Source organism: Bos mutus, chromosome 23 (assembly GCF_027580195.1).
Source record: "Bos mutus isolate GX-2022 chromosome 23, NWIPB_WYAK_1.1, whole genome shotgun sequence".
NCBI lineage: Eukaryota > Metazoa > Chordata > Mammalia > Artiodactyla > Bovidae > Bos > Bos mutus.
In genome coordinates this window covers 46584412-46601584 of record NC_091639.1, presented here as the reverse complement: position 1 = coordinate 46601584, position 17173 = coordinate 46584412, and the positions used below count along the sequence as shown (strand labels likewise).

At 39.8% G+C, this 17173-nt stretch overlaps 1 protein-coding gene and 1 pseudogene across 13 annotated transcripts in view; one reads left to right on the top strand and one right to left on the bottom strand.

Moving 5' to 3' along the window:
• The window catches only part of DST (dystonin), a 516386-nt gene that overhangs the window by 7951 nt on the left and 491262 nt on the right, over positions 1 to 17173 (top strand). The window lies entirely within an intron of this gene.
• Positions 12343 to 13083, bottom strand: LOC138985096 (nucleophosmin-like; annotated as a pseudogene).

The window sequence follows — 17173 nt, the reverse complement described above, 5'->3', positions numbered from 1 at the left end:
TGAAAAAGGTTCTTTATCTGCCACCTCCCATTCCTTCAGTTCAGTTCAGTTGCTCAGTCATGTCCAACTCTTTCCGACCCCATGGACTGCAGCATGCCATGCTTCCCTGTTCATCACCAACTCCTGGAGCTTACTCAAACTCATGTCCATCAAGTCGGTGATGCCATCCAACCATCTCGTCCTCTGTTAGCCCCTTCTCCTCCTGCCTTCAATCTTTCCCAGCATCAGGGTCTTTTTCAGTGAGTCAGTTGTTTGCATCAGGTAGCCGAAGTATTCGGAGTTTCAGCTTCAGCATCAGTCCTGCCAATGAATATTCAGGACTGATTTCCTTTAGGATTGACTGGTTTGATCTTTCAGTCCAAAGGACTCTCAGGAGTCTTCTCCAACACCACAGTTCAGAAGCATCAATTCTTCAACACTCAGCTTTCTTTATAGTCCAACTCTCATATCCATACATGACCACTGGAAAACCATAGTTGTGACTAGATGGACCTTTGTTGTTGGCAAAGCAATGCCTCTGCTTTTTAATGCGCTGTCTAGGTTGGTGATAGCTTTTCTTCCAAGGAGCAAGCATCTTTTAATTTCATGGCTGCAGTCACCATCTGCAGTGATTTTGGAGCCCAAGAAAATAAAGCCTGTCACTGTGTCCATGCTCTTATTTATTTCTCGACTTAGTAAAATCTACTTCTGCTGCTGCAGCTTGAAGCCACTCACCGTTTGCTCAGCCATGAGTTCCATATTACATTCCATATTTCTGTATTAGGTTTAATCGACCTATCTTGCATTGGACTTTGTTGACAACTGATCCCTTCTTTTTAGAAAATATTTATTTATTTGTTTATTATTTATTTATTTGGTTTCGCTGGGTCTTAGTTGCCGCCTGTGGGATCCAGCTCCCTGACCAAGGATTGGACCCAGGCCTCCCACACTGGGAGCTTGAAGTCCCAGCCACTGGACCACCACAGAAGTCCCAACACCAGTCCCTTCTTGAAACTCTTCCCCCTTTTATTTTCTGGCCACGGCTCCCTCTGTTCCTATGCTAGACCCTCTTTTTACTTATGTTGATATTCCCAAGTTATTCCCTTTCTCCTAATTTTTGAAATAACTTTGTTGAGATAAAATTCACATACTATATAGTTCACCCATTCAGTGATTTTTAGTGTGTTTATAATGTTGTGCAACCATCACACAATTTAATTGAAAACATTTTCATTATCCCCGAGAAAGCCCGTACCAGTTAGCAGTCACTCTGCATTCACCTCCCACCTCCACACCCCAACCATAGGCAACCACTTACCTAGTTTTGTCTAGATAGATTGGCTGGACCTCATGTTACTCATCCTGTTCAAACTGTGCTTGTACTCACATATTTCCTGTTTTAGTTCCTTTTCACAGAATGAAAGTGAAAATTGCTCGGTCGTGTCTGACTCTTCGCAGCCATACAGTCCATGGAACTCTCCAGGCCAGAATACTGGAGTGGGTAGCCTTTCCCCTCTCCAGGGGATCTTTCCAACCCAGGGATAACCCAGGTCTCCTGCTTTGCAGGCGGATTCTCTACCAGCTGAGCTACAAGGGAAGCCCAAGAATACTGGAGAGGGTAGCCGATCCCTTCTCCAGCAGATCTTCCTGACCCAGGAATCAAACCGGGGTCTCCTGCATTGCAGGTGGATTCTTTACCAACTGAGCTATCAGGGAAGCCCCTTCACAGAATGGTTACTTTGAAATCTCTATGTCAAATTCAGGCTTCACTCTTGACCTCCAGATACACAGAGTCAACCCTTTTCTCTCATCCTCACGTAGGTGCCCCGCAGGGATCTCAGACTAAGTATGTGCCCCCGTTGTGGAGAGTGGCACACCCTCACCCCTGAGGCTGCAGTTGTCCAAGCTAGAAATCTAGAAGCTGTGACAGACCCCCTCATCCATCCTATCCCGTCCTGCCTTCCTTACCATCCTCCCGACGGTTACCTTGCTTCAGACCCTATAACAATCCTCCAGGCAAGTCTCCCTAACTCCCCACTCCCAGTCCATGTACACTAATTTAGTACAGATCATCTAAAATACAGATTAAGTCTTAAAACTTACTAGTCAGGGAGCCGTTCTGATCCTGGTGATCCCAACATAAGATGGGTTATTAATAACCATGGATTTCTATGGACTTCTCTGGAGGCCCAGTGGTTAAGACTCCATGCTTCCAGTGCAGAGGAGCTTGCATTTGATCCTTGGTTGGGGAACTAAGACCCTGCATGCTTCGTGGTGTGGCCAAAAAAAAAAAAAAAAAAAAACCAGCTAGGAAAAAAAGTAGAAACTACAGGGATTTCTGTTCTCTCACAGCAGGAAGTCTAGAGATGCCGCTGGCTTTGGTGCAGCAGTCCCGCTTGTTATCGCTGGGGCGATTCGGATGGTCCTGGCCTTTGCCTCGTGGTTGCACCGTTCTAGACATCATGCCCGAATTCAAGGAAGGAAGTGAGGGAAAAGGCAGAGCCAGTCAAGGAAAGATTCATTAGGAAATCAAAATCTTTGCCGGATGCCTTTCCAGTTAGATTTCTTATGCTTCATTGGTCAGAACTGTGTCACAGCTTCACCTCTCACTGCAGAGGAAGTTTCGAATATGAGCTTTCATTTTTCCTGGCTTCCTGGTAGAGGTAGGCAGGAAGAAAAGGTTGGATAGGCCATATTCCTCCCCTGCTTAAAATCTTTCAGTGGCTTTCCACTTTGTTCTGAGTAATAAAGTTCGACCTTTTTAATGTGATATCAGAGGGATCCCTATGCTGATGTCCTGGTGACGGTTCTAATTCTCCAAACAGACCATGACTTTTTGGATTATTGGTTTTGATCATGTTATTTCCAACAGAGAAAGCCCTTCTTTGTCTTCCTTTTCTTTCTTTGCACACCCACTCCTAACTAAAGCAGAAATACTCAGGCACCGAAAGACAAACTCTCTGCTCTTCCTTCAAAACTCAGTTCATAAGTTGTCTTCAGGAACCTTTCTTAACTCCCTTGTTATAATAATAATAATAGTTGAGTTTTAAAAATTTGTCTCTCTTAAAAGATTGTAAGTATCTTGAAAGTGAAGGTGAAGTCTCTCAGTCGTGTCCGACTCTTTGCGATCCAGTGGACTGTTGAAGATAGACTAAAACCCTGGTTTTTAGCTCCGTAAATGTTTGGTGAAGGAATGAATGTATTTGATGTTTTCTAAAGTCAGTTTAGTTTTCAGTTCTCATGGATGCTAACTTTCAAAATATTCCCATATCCTTGTTTTATTTAAAGGGAAAGAGACAGATGCTTTTCATTTTTTATTTCGGGCATACTCATAACCCCTGATGGTTACCTTAGTTGCGCCTTGGTTAACATCCTGTGTTTGCTTTGAAAATATGCAGATTCAGACACTTTTTTTTTTAATATAAGGATAACTGCTTTACAAAATTTTGTTGTTTTTTGTCAAACCTCAACATGAATCAGCCATAGGTATACATATATCCCCTCTCTTTTGAAAGTGCCTCCCATCTTCCTCCCATCTCACCCCTCTGGGTTGATACAGAGCCCCTGTTTGAGTTTCCTGAGCCATACAGCAAATTCCCGTTGGCTATCTGTTTTACATATGGTAATGTAAGTTTCCATGCTACTCTCTCCACACATCTCACCCTCTCCTCCCCTCTCCCCATGTCCACAAGTCTGTTGTCTATGTGTTTCTCCGCTGCTGCCCTGCAAATAAATTCTTCAGTGCCATTTTTATAGATGCCGTATATATGCATTAGTATGCGATATTTATTTTCTTTTTTGGACTTACTTCAGTCTGTATAATAGGCTCTAGGTTCATCCACCTCATTAGAACTGACTCATATGTGTTCCTTTTTATGGCTGAATAATATTCCATTGTGTATATGTACCACAACTTCTTTATCCATTCATCTGTCCATGGGCATCTAGGTTGCTTCTGTGTCCTAGCTATTGTAAATAGTGCTGCAGTGAACAATGGGATGTGTCTTTTTCCATTTTGGTTTCCTCAGGGTGTATGGCTAAGAGTGGGATTGCTGAGTCATATGGTGCTTTTATTCCTAGTATTTTAAGGAATCTCCATACCGTCTTCCATAGTGGCTGTATCAATCTACATTCCCACCAACAGTACAAGAGCACTCCCTTTTGTCCACACCCTCTCCAGCATTTATTGTTCGTAGACTTTTTGATGATGGCCATTCTGACTGGTGTGAGGTGATACCTCATTGTAATTTTTATTAGCATTTCTCTAATAATGAGGGATGTTGAGCATCTTTTCATGTGTTAGCCATCTGTATGTCCTTTTTGGAGAAATGTGTGTTTAGGTCTTTTTCTCACTTTTTGATTGGGTTGTTTGTTTTTCTGGTATTGAGTTGTATGAGTTGCTTGTATATTTTGGAAATTAATCCTTTGTCAGTTGTTTCATCTGCTATTATTTTCTCCCATTCTGAGGGTTGTCTTTTCACCTTGCTTAGAGTTTCCTTTGGTGTGCAAAAGCTTTTACGTTTAATCAGGTCCCACTTGTTTACTTTTGTTTTTATTTCCGTTACTCTAGGAGGTGGGTCATAGAGGATCTTGCTTTGATTTATGTCACTGAGTGTTCTGCCTTTGTTTTCCTCTAAGAGTTTTCTAGTTTCTGGTCTTACATTTAGGTCTTTAATCCATTTTGAGTTTATCTTGTGTATGGCATTAGGAAGTGTTCTAATTTCATTCTTTTACATGTAGCTGTCCAGTTTCCCCAGCACCATTTATTGAAGAGGCTGTCTTTGCCCCATTGTGTATTCTTGCCTCCTTTGTCAAAATAAGGTGCCCACAGGTGCATGGGTTTATTCCTGGGCTTTCTATCTTGTTTCATTGGTCTGTATTTCTGTTTTTATGCTGGTACCATACTGTCTTGATGACTGTCGTTTTGTAGTATAATCTGAAGTCAGGAAGGTTGATTCTTCCAGCTCCATTCTTCTTTCTCAAGACTACTTTAGCTATTCGGGGTCTCTTGTGTTTCCATATAAATTGTGAAATTTTTTGTTCTAGTTCTGTGAAAACTTCCATTGGTAATTTGATAGGGATTGCATTGAATCTGTAGATTGTGTTTGGTAGTATAGTCTTCACAATATTGATTCTTCCTACCCAGGAACATGGAATATTTCTCCATCTGTTTATGTCTTCTTTGATTTCTTTCATCAGTGTCTTATAATTTTCTGTGTACACTTCTTTTGTCTCCTTAGGTAAATTTATTCCTAGATATTTAACTATTTTTGTTGTAATGGTGAATGGGATTGATTCCTTAATTTCTCTTTCTGATTTTTCATTGTTAGTATAGAGAAATACAATTGATTTCTGTGTACTAATTTTGTATCCTGCAACTTTGCTAAATTCACTGATTAGCTCTAGTAATTTTCTGGTAGTATCCTTATGGTTTTCTGTATACAGTATCATGTCATCTGCAAACAGTGAGATCTTTACTTCTTCTTTTCCAATCTGGATTCCTTTTATTCCTTTTTCTTCTCTGATTGCTGTAGCTAGGACTTCCAGAACTATGTTGAATAATGGTGAAAGTGGACACCCTTGTCTTGTTCCCGATCTTACGAATAATGCTTTCAGTTTTTCACCATTGAGAATAATGTTTGCTGTAGGCTTATCATATATGACCTTTACAATGTTGAGGTAGTTTCCTTCTGTGCCCATTTTTTGAAGAGTTTTCATCATAAATGGGTGTTGAATTTTATCAAAGGCTTTTTCTGCATGTCTTGAGATTATCATTTGTCTTTATCTTTGAATTGGTTAATATTGTTATATCACATTGATTGATTTGCATATATTGAAGAATCCTTGCATCCCTGGAATAACTTGATCATGGTGTATGAGCTTTTTTAATGTGTTGTTGAATTCTGTTTGCTAAAATTTTTATTGAGGATTTTTGCATCTGTGTTTATCAGTGATGTTGGTCTGTAGTTTTTTTTTTTGTTGCGTTTGTCTGGTTTTGGTATCAGGGTGATGGTGGCCTCATAGAATGAGTTTGGAAGTGGTCCTTCCTCTGCAATTTTTTGAAAGAGCTTTAGAAGGATAGGCATTAACTCTTCTGTAAATGTTTGACAGAATTCTCCTGTGAAACCATCTGGTCCTGGGCTTTTGTTTTTTGGGATATTTTTGATCACAGTTTTAATTTCAATGCTTATAATTGGGTTATTCATAATTTCTGGTTCAGTCTTGGAAGATTGAACTTTTCTAAGAATCTGTCCGTTTCTTCCAGATTATCCATTTTATTGCCAGAGAGTTGTTCATAATAGTCTCTTATAATCCTTTGTATTTCTGCATTGTCTGTTGTAACCTCTCCTTTTTCATTTCTAATTTTGTTGATTTGATTCTTCTCTTTTTTTTTTCTTGATGATTCTGGCTAAAGGTTTGTCAATTTTGTTTATCTTCGCAAAGAACCAGCTTTTAGTTTTATTAATCTTTACTATTGTTTCTCGGAGAAGGCAATGGCACCCCACTCCAGTACTCTTGCCTGGAAAATCCCACGGACGGAAGGGCCTGGTGGGCTGCAGTCCATGGGGTCGCTAGGAGTCGGACACGACTGAGTGACTTCACTTTCACTTTTCACTTTCATGCACTGGAGAAGGAAATGGCAACCCACTCCAGTGTTCTTGCCTGGAGAATCCCAGGGACGGGGGAGCCTGGTGGGCTGCCGTCTATGGGGTCGCACAGAGTCGGACATGACTGAAGCGACTTAGCAGCAGCAGCAACTATTGTTTCTTTCATTTCTTTTTCACTTATTTCTGCTCTGATCTTTATGATTTCTTTCCTTCTGCTATTTTTTTTTTGTCTTTTTCCAGTCGTTTTAGGTGTAAAGTTAGGTTGTCTATTCGATGTTTTTCTTGTTTCTTGAAGTAGGATTGCATTGCTATAAACTTCCTTCTTAGAACTGCTTTTGCTGCATCCCATAGGTTTTGAGTTGTTGTGTTTTCATTATCATTTGTTTCTAGAAGTTTTTTGATTTCTTCAGTAACCTGTTGGTTATTTAGAAATGTATTGTTTAATCTCCATGTGTTTGTGTTTCTTACGGTTTTTTTCTTGTAATTGATATCTAGTCTTATAGCGCTGTGGTCAGAAAAGATGCTTGATACAATTTCTTAAATTTATTGAGGTTTGGTTTATGACCTAAGATGTGGTCTATCCTGGAGAGTGTTCCATGCACATTTGAGAAGAAAGTGTATTCTTCTGCATTTGGATGGAATGTCCTGAAGATATCAATGATATCCATCTCATCTACAGGCCCTTTTTAAAATGAGTTGAAAGTATTTACCAACATTTTTATATATTATTGAAGAGATTTTTATACTTTGAGGTGAGAATTTTGAACTTTAATATTTTGAATTTTGAGCTTTAATATTTAATGTGTGTGCATGTGTGCTTAGTCGGGTCTGCCTCTTTGCAACCTCATAGACAAGCCCACCACCCTCCTCTGTCCATGGAATTCTCCAGGCAAGAATACTGGAGTGGGTTGCCATTTCCCATTCCAGGCGATCTTCCCCACCCAGGGATCAAACCCATGTCTCCATCTCCTCAATTAGTGGGCAGATTCTTTACCACTGAGCCTACAGGCAAGCCTAATATTTAACGTTGCTTCAATTTGTAATCTGAAACATCAACATAAATGTACTTTGAATTATCTTGTACATGTTTCCCTTATTACCAGTTTTGGTTTCCCAGCTGTAGTACCTCATCTTATGTTTTGTTCGCAATCAAATTGGTGTCCAGTGGTGTTGCTTTAACTGTCATGATCTTAAGTGAAAACACCAGGGCAATTTTAACCTATGCTTTATGCATTCATGCCAGGTGAAGGCCAAGTAATGTGCTGTGGGTATCTTTGTTCAGCTAGTTTTAAGAAGTGTGGTGGTAAGTTTAAATAAAAAAGATCAGAAATGCCAAATACCAAGGTAAATATAAAATTTTATTCTTTGTAATTTCTGTTTTTTTAAGTTGAAGGATGATTGCTTTACAGAATTCTGCTGGATTCTGCCATACGTCAATATGAATCAGTCATAGGTATACGTATGTCCCCTCCCTCTTGAACCTCCCTCCCACTTCCCTCCCCATTCCACCCCTCTAGGTTGTTACAGAGCACTGGTTTGAGTTCCCTGAGTCATGCAGCCAATTCCCATTGGCTGTCTCTTTTACATATGGTGATGTAAGTTTCCGTGTTTCTCTCTCCATATGTCCCTCCCTCTCCTTCCTCCACCACTGTGTCCATAAGTCTGTTCTCTAGGTCTGTATCTCCATTGCTGCCCTGCAAACAATTTCATCATTACCATCTTTCTAGTGAAACTGTAAAACATATGATTGTTTAAAGCACAAATGATAACATTGTGGGAGTTGTAATGTATACGAAGAATGACAGCTATAGTGTAGAGAAGTACAGGGGAGTAAATGGGCTCCCCATATGATTGCAGGATTTCTATATTTTATATGAAGTGGTGTATTAACTCTAAATACTAAATAGAATGAAACGTTAAAGATGAACATTTTAATTCTCAGAGGAACCAGTAAAAAATAATACACAGCCAAAAGATAAACCTAAATTTAATTCTAAAAAAATATCCAAATGATCCATAGAAGGAAGGGACAAAGGAAGAAAAAACAGAGAAGACAGAATGAAAATAAGAAGATGGTAGACCTCAGTCCAATCCTATCAATTATTATATTAGATTGAAAGAGAACAGATGGAAAAATGTAAATGCTATAAATAATAATCAGAAGAAGATTGGAGTGGCTCAGACAAAATAGATATCAAGGCAAATAACAGAGATTAAAAAGGATGTTTCTTTTTTAATGATTTAAAGACTAAATGTTCAGGAAGATGTAATCATAAATGTATGCACGGAGTAAACATTGTCAAAATTAAAGGGAGAAGCAAACAGTTTTGGAATCACAGTTGATGATTTCAACATCCTTCTCTCAGCAATTGGTACAATATCCAAATAGAAAATCAGTAAAACTATAAGCAATCTTAATAATGCCATCAACTGTCTTGACCTAATTGATATTTATAGAACACCATACCCACATGACTCATTCCCAAAGACAGACTATATTCTAGGCCATAAATCAGTTCACAATACAAATTAATTTAAATTCGAAAGGATTGAAATCATATATAGTATATTCTCTGATCATAACACAATAAAACTAGGAATCAATAACAATAATATCTCTAGGAAAAACCTCCCATATTTGGAAGCTAAATAACATGCTTTAGAAAATTCGTTCACCAAGAAAGAAACCATAAGGAAAATTAGAAAATATTTCGAAGTGAATGATAATGAAACACAGTATCTCAAAATTGTGGGATGCAGCCAAAGCAGTGCTGAGAGGAAAACATATAGCTTTTACTGCTTATGGTCTACAATCTAACAAACTGTCAACTTTAAGAAGCTAGGGGATTAAGAAAAGGAGAAGTAAATGCAAAATAAGTAGAAGGAAAGACATAATAAAAATCAGAGTAGACATTGATATTAAACAAAAGACATACAATAGAGAAAATTAACAAAAGCAAGATTGTTTTTTTAAAAGTATTTTAAAATTGAAGTATAATCTACAATTTTTTGTTAGTTTCAGGTAGATGGCAAAGTGATTCATTTATATATACGTGTATATTCCTTTTTAGATTCTTTCCTGTTACAGATTATTACAAGATATTGTGTATAGTTCCCTGTGCTTCACAGTAGATCCTTGTTGTTTACCTATTTCATATATAGTAGAGTGTATATATTAGGAGAAGGCAATGGCACCCCACTCCAGTACTCTTGCCTGGAAAATCCCATGGACGGAGGAGCCTGGTGGGCTGCAGTCCATGGGGTTGCCAAGAGTTGGACACGACTGAGCGACTTCACTTTGACTTTTCACTTTCATGCACTGGAGAAGGAAATGGCAACCCACTCCAGTGTTCTTGCCTGGAGAATCCCAGGGACGGGGGAGCCTGGTGGGCTGCCGTCTATGGGGTCGCACAGAGTCAGACACGACTGAAATGACTTAGCAGAAGCAGCAGCAGAGTGTATATATTAAAGTTGGTTTTTTGAAAAGATCAACAAAGTTTATAAATATCAAGCTAGACTGATCAAAAAATGACAAATCACTGATATAACACGTGGAAGAAACATTTTAACAATAAAAATCACAGACATTAAGAGGAAAAGAGAGTATTCTGTACAACTTTATGCCAAGAAATTTGACAAGTTAGATGAAATGGACAAATATCTTATAGCTCTCTAATTATTCACCATGTCTTAGAACTACTCTAAGTCCCACATCCTAAGTTCTGAAGTCTCTCTCTTTGACCACATCCCTGCCTGTCTCTGCATCTCATCATGAGCTTTTAATGAATTTCTTGCTTCTCTAAGTTCAGCCTGTCACCACTTCCTGGTTTAACTTCACTTGCCTTTCTGCTTAGTATAGACTGTTAATCAATTGTGTAGAGAAGCTTTTACTGTTGTTCTCACTTTGGTCATTCAGTTCCTCTACCACAGTGACTTGAAAATTATCAGATCTGAGTCAATGACTTTGCTTTTCTTTCTTATGCCCAGGAGGCCTGGCCTTACTGGACAGCATCATAAAACCCAGCCATTTGTTATGTTATCCAGCAACCAGGTTTGCTCCTAGAGAGTATCAGCTAGCTTCTGCTTTGTAACAGTGAACAATAACAGTTCGAATGTTAACTATTTAGCCTGCAAGTCTGAGAATTGGCAGTTTGAGCTGTGCCCAGCTGGCCAGTGGTTCTGGTTTGAGTCAGGCTTGGCTCATCACAGCCGGCCCCAGTCACATGTTGGCTTCAATTGATGAGCTTCTGGCTGACTCACAGTTTGCCTGTACATGGTCTGTCCCCTTCCATCAGGCCACCCGGGGTTGGTTCACCCGTGGTTGGTTAGATTCGGATTCTCAAAGCAGCAAGAGTGGAAGTGCATGAGGCCTTTGGGGGGTCCGTCTAGGCTCTCAGCTCATCTGTGGCCTCTGCTCATACATTGTTTTGACCAAAGCAAGTTATAGGAAGTGAGGGAAGTAGAGTCCTGGTGGGAGAAGTAGAATCATGTGGTGGCCACTTCTGTAATCTTGTGGCTAGTCTTTTGATTTATGTCTGGTTTGCTGCTGTCTGCTGTTCCTTAGCACTGATTTTAAGGTTTTTCTGTTGTTTTCCCTGGGTAGTCTTCTAATGCCTTTGTTTACATCCATATAAAAATTACTTCCGCCTGAAAAAATTTTAAGCCTAACAATTTCAACAACGTGGGTGGCTCTATGTTCCAGTTTTAGAATATTTTCCATTACCCTAGAAAGATTTCTCATGTCTATTTGCCATTGATCCCTGTTCCCACCCCTAATCTGCAAAACTATGAATCTGCTTTTAGTATCTATGGATTTGTCTTTTCTGGACATTATATATAAGTGGAATCTTAAATACATAGTCTTTTGCATCTGGCTTCTTTCATGAATATTAATGTTTTTGAGGTTCATCCACGTTGTATCATGTATCAGTAGTTTGTTCATTTTTATTGCTGAATTGTATTTTAGTCTATGAATATACCATACTTCATTTATCCATTCAACAATTGATGGACATTTTATTTTTCTCCAATTTTTAGCTATTATAAATAATACTGCTGAATATTTGCTTGGAATCTTTGTGTGGACATACATTTCCATTTGTCTTGGGTTGATGCCTGGGAGTTGAATTCCTAGCTTATGTGATAAGTGTATGTTTAATTTTTAAAGGTAATTATTACACTCTTTTCCAAAGTGACTGTACAATTTAACATTCTCATCAGCAACGTATGAGGGTTCCAGTTTCTCTACCTCCTTGGCAAACTTGTTGTCTTTCTGATTATAGCTCTTCTAGTGGGTCTGAAGTGGTATCACTGTAGTTTTCACTTTGCATTTCCCTAATGACTAATGATTTTTGAGCATTTTTGTGTGTGCCTGTTAGCAGTTCAGATATCTTCTTCAGTGAAACGTTCAACTCTTTTCCCGTCTTTATTCTACTTTTTGCTTTATTGAAATACTGCATTTGTTTCACATGTGTATTTTCGTCTTTCCACCATTTTAGTTTGTCTGATCACCATGACTTCTGGGTCCTATCACGGCATTCCATATATTCTTAAGACTGAGCAAATGGTAGAGTTCCATTTTTAAAAATAAAATGGCCATTTTGGACAATGCGTTCTTGGCAGTGAACCTGGGTAGCATTTATCCAATACAGTAGGGGAAGTTTTCACCCTGCATTATAAAAAGTACAACCAGATATCAACTGGGACAGAAATGAAATAAGATGGAAAGTTTTGACAAAAGATTTACATTGTTTTCTTAAAGAGAATTCCTCAACTGCAGGAAATCTTGAGTAGTTTTCAGGTCAGTCATCTGGAGCAATTCTTCACATAATTGATAATTTTGGTTTCCACTTTGGGAGATAACCACCCTTTTCTATACTCGCTTGCATTTTTTTTAATGTCTTCTACAAAACAGGTCCTTTCTGTGTCTTAGGAGTTTTCCCCCCCTCCCATTTTAAAAAATATTCTTGACATCTTGATCTTGGTAGTGATGGTTTGAGTCTCTTCCATTCTCGTTTGATTTTTGTGTGCAATTTTTGCTTGAGTATCTCATATAGATTTCTTAAAAAATTTTTTTTATTGGAGTCTAGTTGATATACAATATGTGTTACTTTCTGCTGTAGACCACAGTGAATCAGTGATACATCATAAAGATTTCTTTACTGGAGCTTTTCAGCTTGCAAAAATCATCATCATCACCTTCATCAGCATCACGTTTTGCTTTTTCCTGTGGAAGCTTGTTACCACTTCCAGGGGCAGATTGCTGTCCAGAGATACTTAGGAGTTTCCATCATCTTCATCTTCCTCCACTGCTGCCACGTGCTGTCCGCTAATACGCACAGACCTGCACCGCCATTCAACTGTGAGACCCCAGGTGGTGTCATTTCATAGTCCCCAAGGCAAACCGTTGACTGGAAAGATATTTCTCAAAGTCGCCAGTGTTGCTTTACTTGGGCTCATCATTCGTTGCCTCTGCTTCAGTAATGTGCAAAACCATCTTTTGCCCTGGCCCCTCCAACTGATTGTTTTCAAAGATACCTGCTCACTTTCATCACAGTTCACGACCAGGACAGTTCTGCGGCCTCTGGGTGGCTTTCTGTGGACTGTGGCTCACTTGTAGGTGGGAGAGAAGGCAGAGAAAGAGAAATGACTTCTGTTCCAGGGAACAGCTGTACAAGATGGGATCCTCCTAGAGCTAATCTCTGCCTATTTTAAAATTGGTTCTCTGTCTTCCTCTTGAGTTGTAAGAGTTCTTTATATATTCTGGTTGCAAGTCCTTTAATAGACACATGATTTGCAAATGTTTTCTTACAGAGTGTGGTTTGTCATTTCATTTACCTAATGGTATCTTTTTAAATGCAAAAGTTTAAAATTTTTAAGAAGTTATTTTATCAGTTATTTTCCTTTATTATCATGCTTTTGATGTCATATCTCAGAACCCTACCTCACCCAAAGTCATGAACATTTTCCTTTTTTTTCCTAGAAATTTACAGTTCTGGTTCTTACATGTAGGCCATGATCCATTTTGAGTTTTTCTCTGTTTTTTGAGTTTGTGAATTATTGGTATTGACTATTTAAATATTTGATAGGGTTCAAAGTGAAGCCATTTGAGACTGATGTTTTCTTTGTGGGAATATTTTTAAGATATCAATTTAAAATTTAAGTATTCAGATTTTAAACTTTATGTACCTGCCTGTTAAGATATTCTATTTTTTCTTGAGTCAATTTGATAATTTGTGTCTTTCTAAAAATTTGTTCATTTTATCTAAACTGTCTGATTTGTTGGCCAACAAATCTCTTCTACTCCTTTTAATTTCTGTAGGGTTGTTAATACTTTCAGACTGCTTTCATTCAGCCAGGAAGTTGGAGTTTGTTTTCCTGTTCCGTTGCACACTTTTGTCACTACTCTTGTGTCCAGGGCCAAGTGGGAGGAAGAGAGAGAAAGAGTAAGATGGGAGTTTGTCCCACTTTCTTGGGATCAGAGAGGAAGGTTTCCTTCCTAAGAGTTCTAATTCCTATTCCCCTGGGACTTCTAATGTCATCGGATTAGCAGTGACTTCTAATGTCAGTGCGCATGGGATTGCTTGAAAGCTGAGGCTTAAGAGACCTCAGAGAAGAAAAAGATGGGGGAGGTCTGTTTTCTGTCTAAGTCTTAAGGATTCCCTCCCTCACTCCAGAAGCCAGGATGAGGGGGTGTTTCCTGGAACTGTCTTTGCTTCAGACTCAGTACCAGCTCTGGGTTTCAAGCTGTCCTGCTGAGTTGCATTCAGCCTGGGGGATGCTGGAGGTCAAACACAGCAAAGCCATCACTGGTTTGGTGGTACTTGGAATTCTGGCCTTTTTGCTTCAGGCTTCTCACTACTCTTTCCTATTCAGAATCCTCAGAAGTGCTCAGTGCATTCTGTCCAAGTGTGTATCTGTGCTCAGTGGCGGGTATATGCTTGTTCTTATTTATTGTAACCAGAACCACAGCCTGTTTTCAATCAGTCTATCTCCCTTTCACCTTAAACCCATTGCTTTCCTTCTTTAATTTATTTACTTTTTGGAAAATCTTAGTGTATTTTGCCATCTAATAAGATGATGCTGGTAGGTGGGGGCTTCCCTGGTGGCTCACTGGCAGGCATATATGCCAGTGCGGGAGACATGGGTTCAGTCCCTGGTCCGGGAAGATCCTGCATGCTGTGAAGCATGTGAGCCCATGGGCCACAACTATTGAGCCTGTGCTTTAGAGCCCAGAAGCCATAACTACTGAACCCATGTGCTGCAGCTACTGAAGGCCAAATGCCCTAGAGCCTGTGCTCTGCAACAGGAGAAGCCACCACAGTGAGAAGCCTGAGCACTGCAACTAAGGAAAAACCCGCACAGCAATGAAGACCTAGCACAGCCACCAAAAAAAAAGATGATGCTGGTAGAGATGTGTTTTGCTACATATAACCCATGCAGTACTGAAGATTCCACCTCTTTCATCATTATGCAGATTTTTTAGAAATCTAAATTCAATACACTGTCTTTTGAAAAAAAAATTCTTTTCGTTTAATCTTATCATTCTCCAGATTTTCTGGATTTCTTTCTAATTCTTGAAAACCAAATAGGTTGAGATTAAAGAACCACATACAGACTTTATTTACAAAGAGAATAGAAATCTCACATTAAGAAGTAATTTAGCATTAGACTGTTACTTCTAAATAACTAGCTGATCGACTCTGGAGAATCCTTAATGAATCCCGATAGGTAAATTCCTGACCTGACCCCCTGCGCAGTGGCTGCAGGGATGAGGCAGTAGGAGTCTGTATTTCCAAGTCACCTAGACTATAGCTCTCTTGTTTTGAAAGCTGCTCTAGGGTGTCCTGAAGGAATTACAGATATATATGGGGAGATATATATGTGGGCTTCCCTGGTGGCTCAGACGGTAAAGCATCTGCCTGCAATGCAGGAGGCCTGGGTTCAATCCCTGGGTCGGGAAGATCTCCTGGAGAAGGAAATGGCAATCCACTCCAGTACTCTTGTCTGGAAAATTCCATGGATGAAGGAGCCTGGTAGGCTACAGTCCATGGGATTGCAAAGACTGAGCAACTTCACTGGCTCACTAGTATGCGGAGATTTGGTGTAATTTTCCAATTTAAAAAAATGACATAGTCACAAACAGAAACTTAAAATTTTTCCAAGTAAAATAATAATAATGAGATCCAACTAATTCCTGCTGCTCTGAAATCCTTGTACAGGATCTTAACCCATGGTGGGGAGGCATTCTGAGAATCTGATGAAAACTGTGGTCCACATCTTGAGAAAAATTGGAGATACACAGACATAGTTTTGCACATACTTTTAAGTGCACATACTTTATTCATGCTCATCTTTGGAAACCCAGGGCAGAGGTAGACCCCCCAGGTAAGAATTCCTGCAGTGAAATGACCAGACATCCTTGCCTGTTAGGATTGTCCTGGGCAGTGCCTTGGCAGGTTGAACTTAGATGTGAGATGTTGTGGAAAACCTCCTGTAAATTACCTGTGATACTTGGAGAAATAGTATCACAGAGTCCTCAGTCCCTAGCCTACAACTTGAAATTCCAGCTCAGATCTTTTTCCTGCAGTAAGGAGGAAGGAGGTACCCTTCAGGCCAGTGAGGTTGCTCCAAGTTTGTTGGAACTTATGAAGTGTGTGTTCTGGAGTGTATGGGGCTACAAAAGCTCCCCGAGGAGAGATTTCTCAGCCCCCCTTCAAATGCTGCTGTTACAGGGCCCGTGAGAGTGGGGAGAGTGCTGACCAAGCGGAGGGGTGGGGAGAGTCCTGACTCAGGCATTGAAGACCTACTGGCAAACGTGTTCCTTAGCTTACCTTGGGTGAGTCACTTAGTACTGCTGTGAATCCCTTTCTCTTTAGGTAACTTAGAAATAGCAGTACCTGTTCTGTCATTTTATAGGACTTTGTGAGAATTGGAGAAGGAAATGGCAGCCCATTCCAGTGTTCTTGCCTGGAGAATCCCAGGGACAGGGGAGCCTGGTGGGCTGCCATCTATGGGGTCGTACAGAGTCGGACACGACTGAAACGACTTAGCAGCAGTTAGCAGTTGTGAGAATTAGTGACAATAATATATGTGATTTTTAAAATACACAAGTGTCTCAAAGTGGAAGGGACACATTGCATAATAGCTATGAAAAAATGGCACTGTCGTTACTCATCATGCATTTACTCATAGTAAATATGTCTCATCTCATACTCACAGGGCATCTGTAACTTGCCTGTGCTCCTGGTTGGGAATATGGTTCTTCTGTCTTTCAAATAGGCCTTCCCTAGTGGCTCAGCGATAAAGAATCCACCTGTTAATTCAGGAGACATGGGTTTGACTCCTGGGTCAGGAAGATCCCCTGGAGAAGGAAATGGCAATCCACTGCAGTATTCTTGCCTGGGAAATCCCATGGACAGAGGAGCCTGGTGGGCTACAGTTCATGGGCTTGCAAAGAGTCAGGCACAACTTAGCGACTGAAAGAACCACAGCAGTATCTCTCAAATACTTTCTAGAATCTCTTCATATGTAGAAAAGAGAATAAAAGGAAGTTTGGTAATACAGAATAAGGAAGTCAAATGATT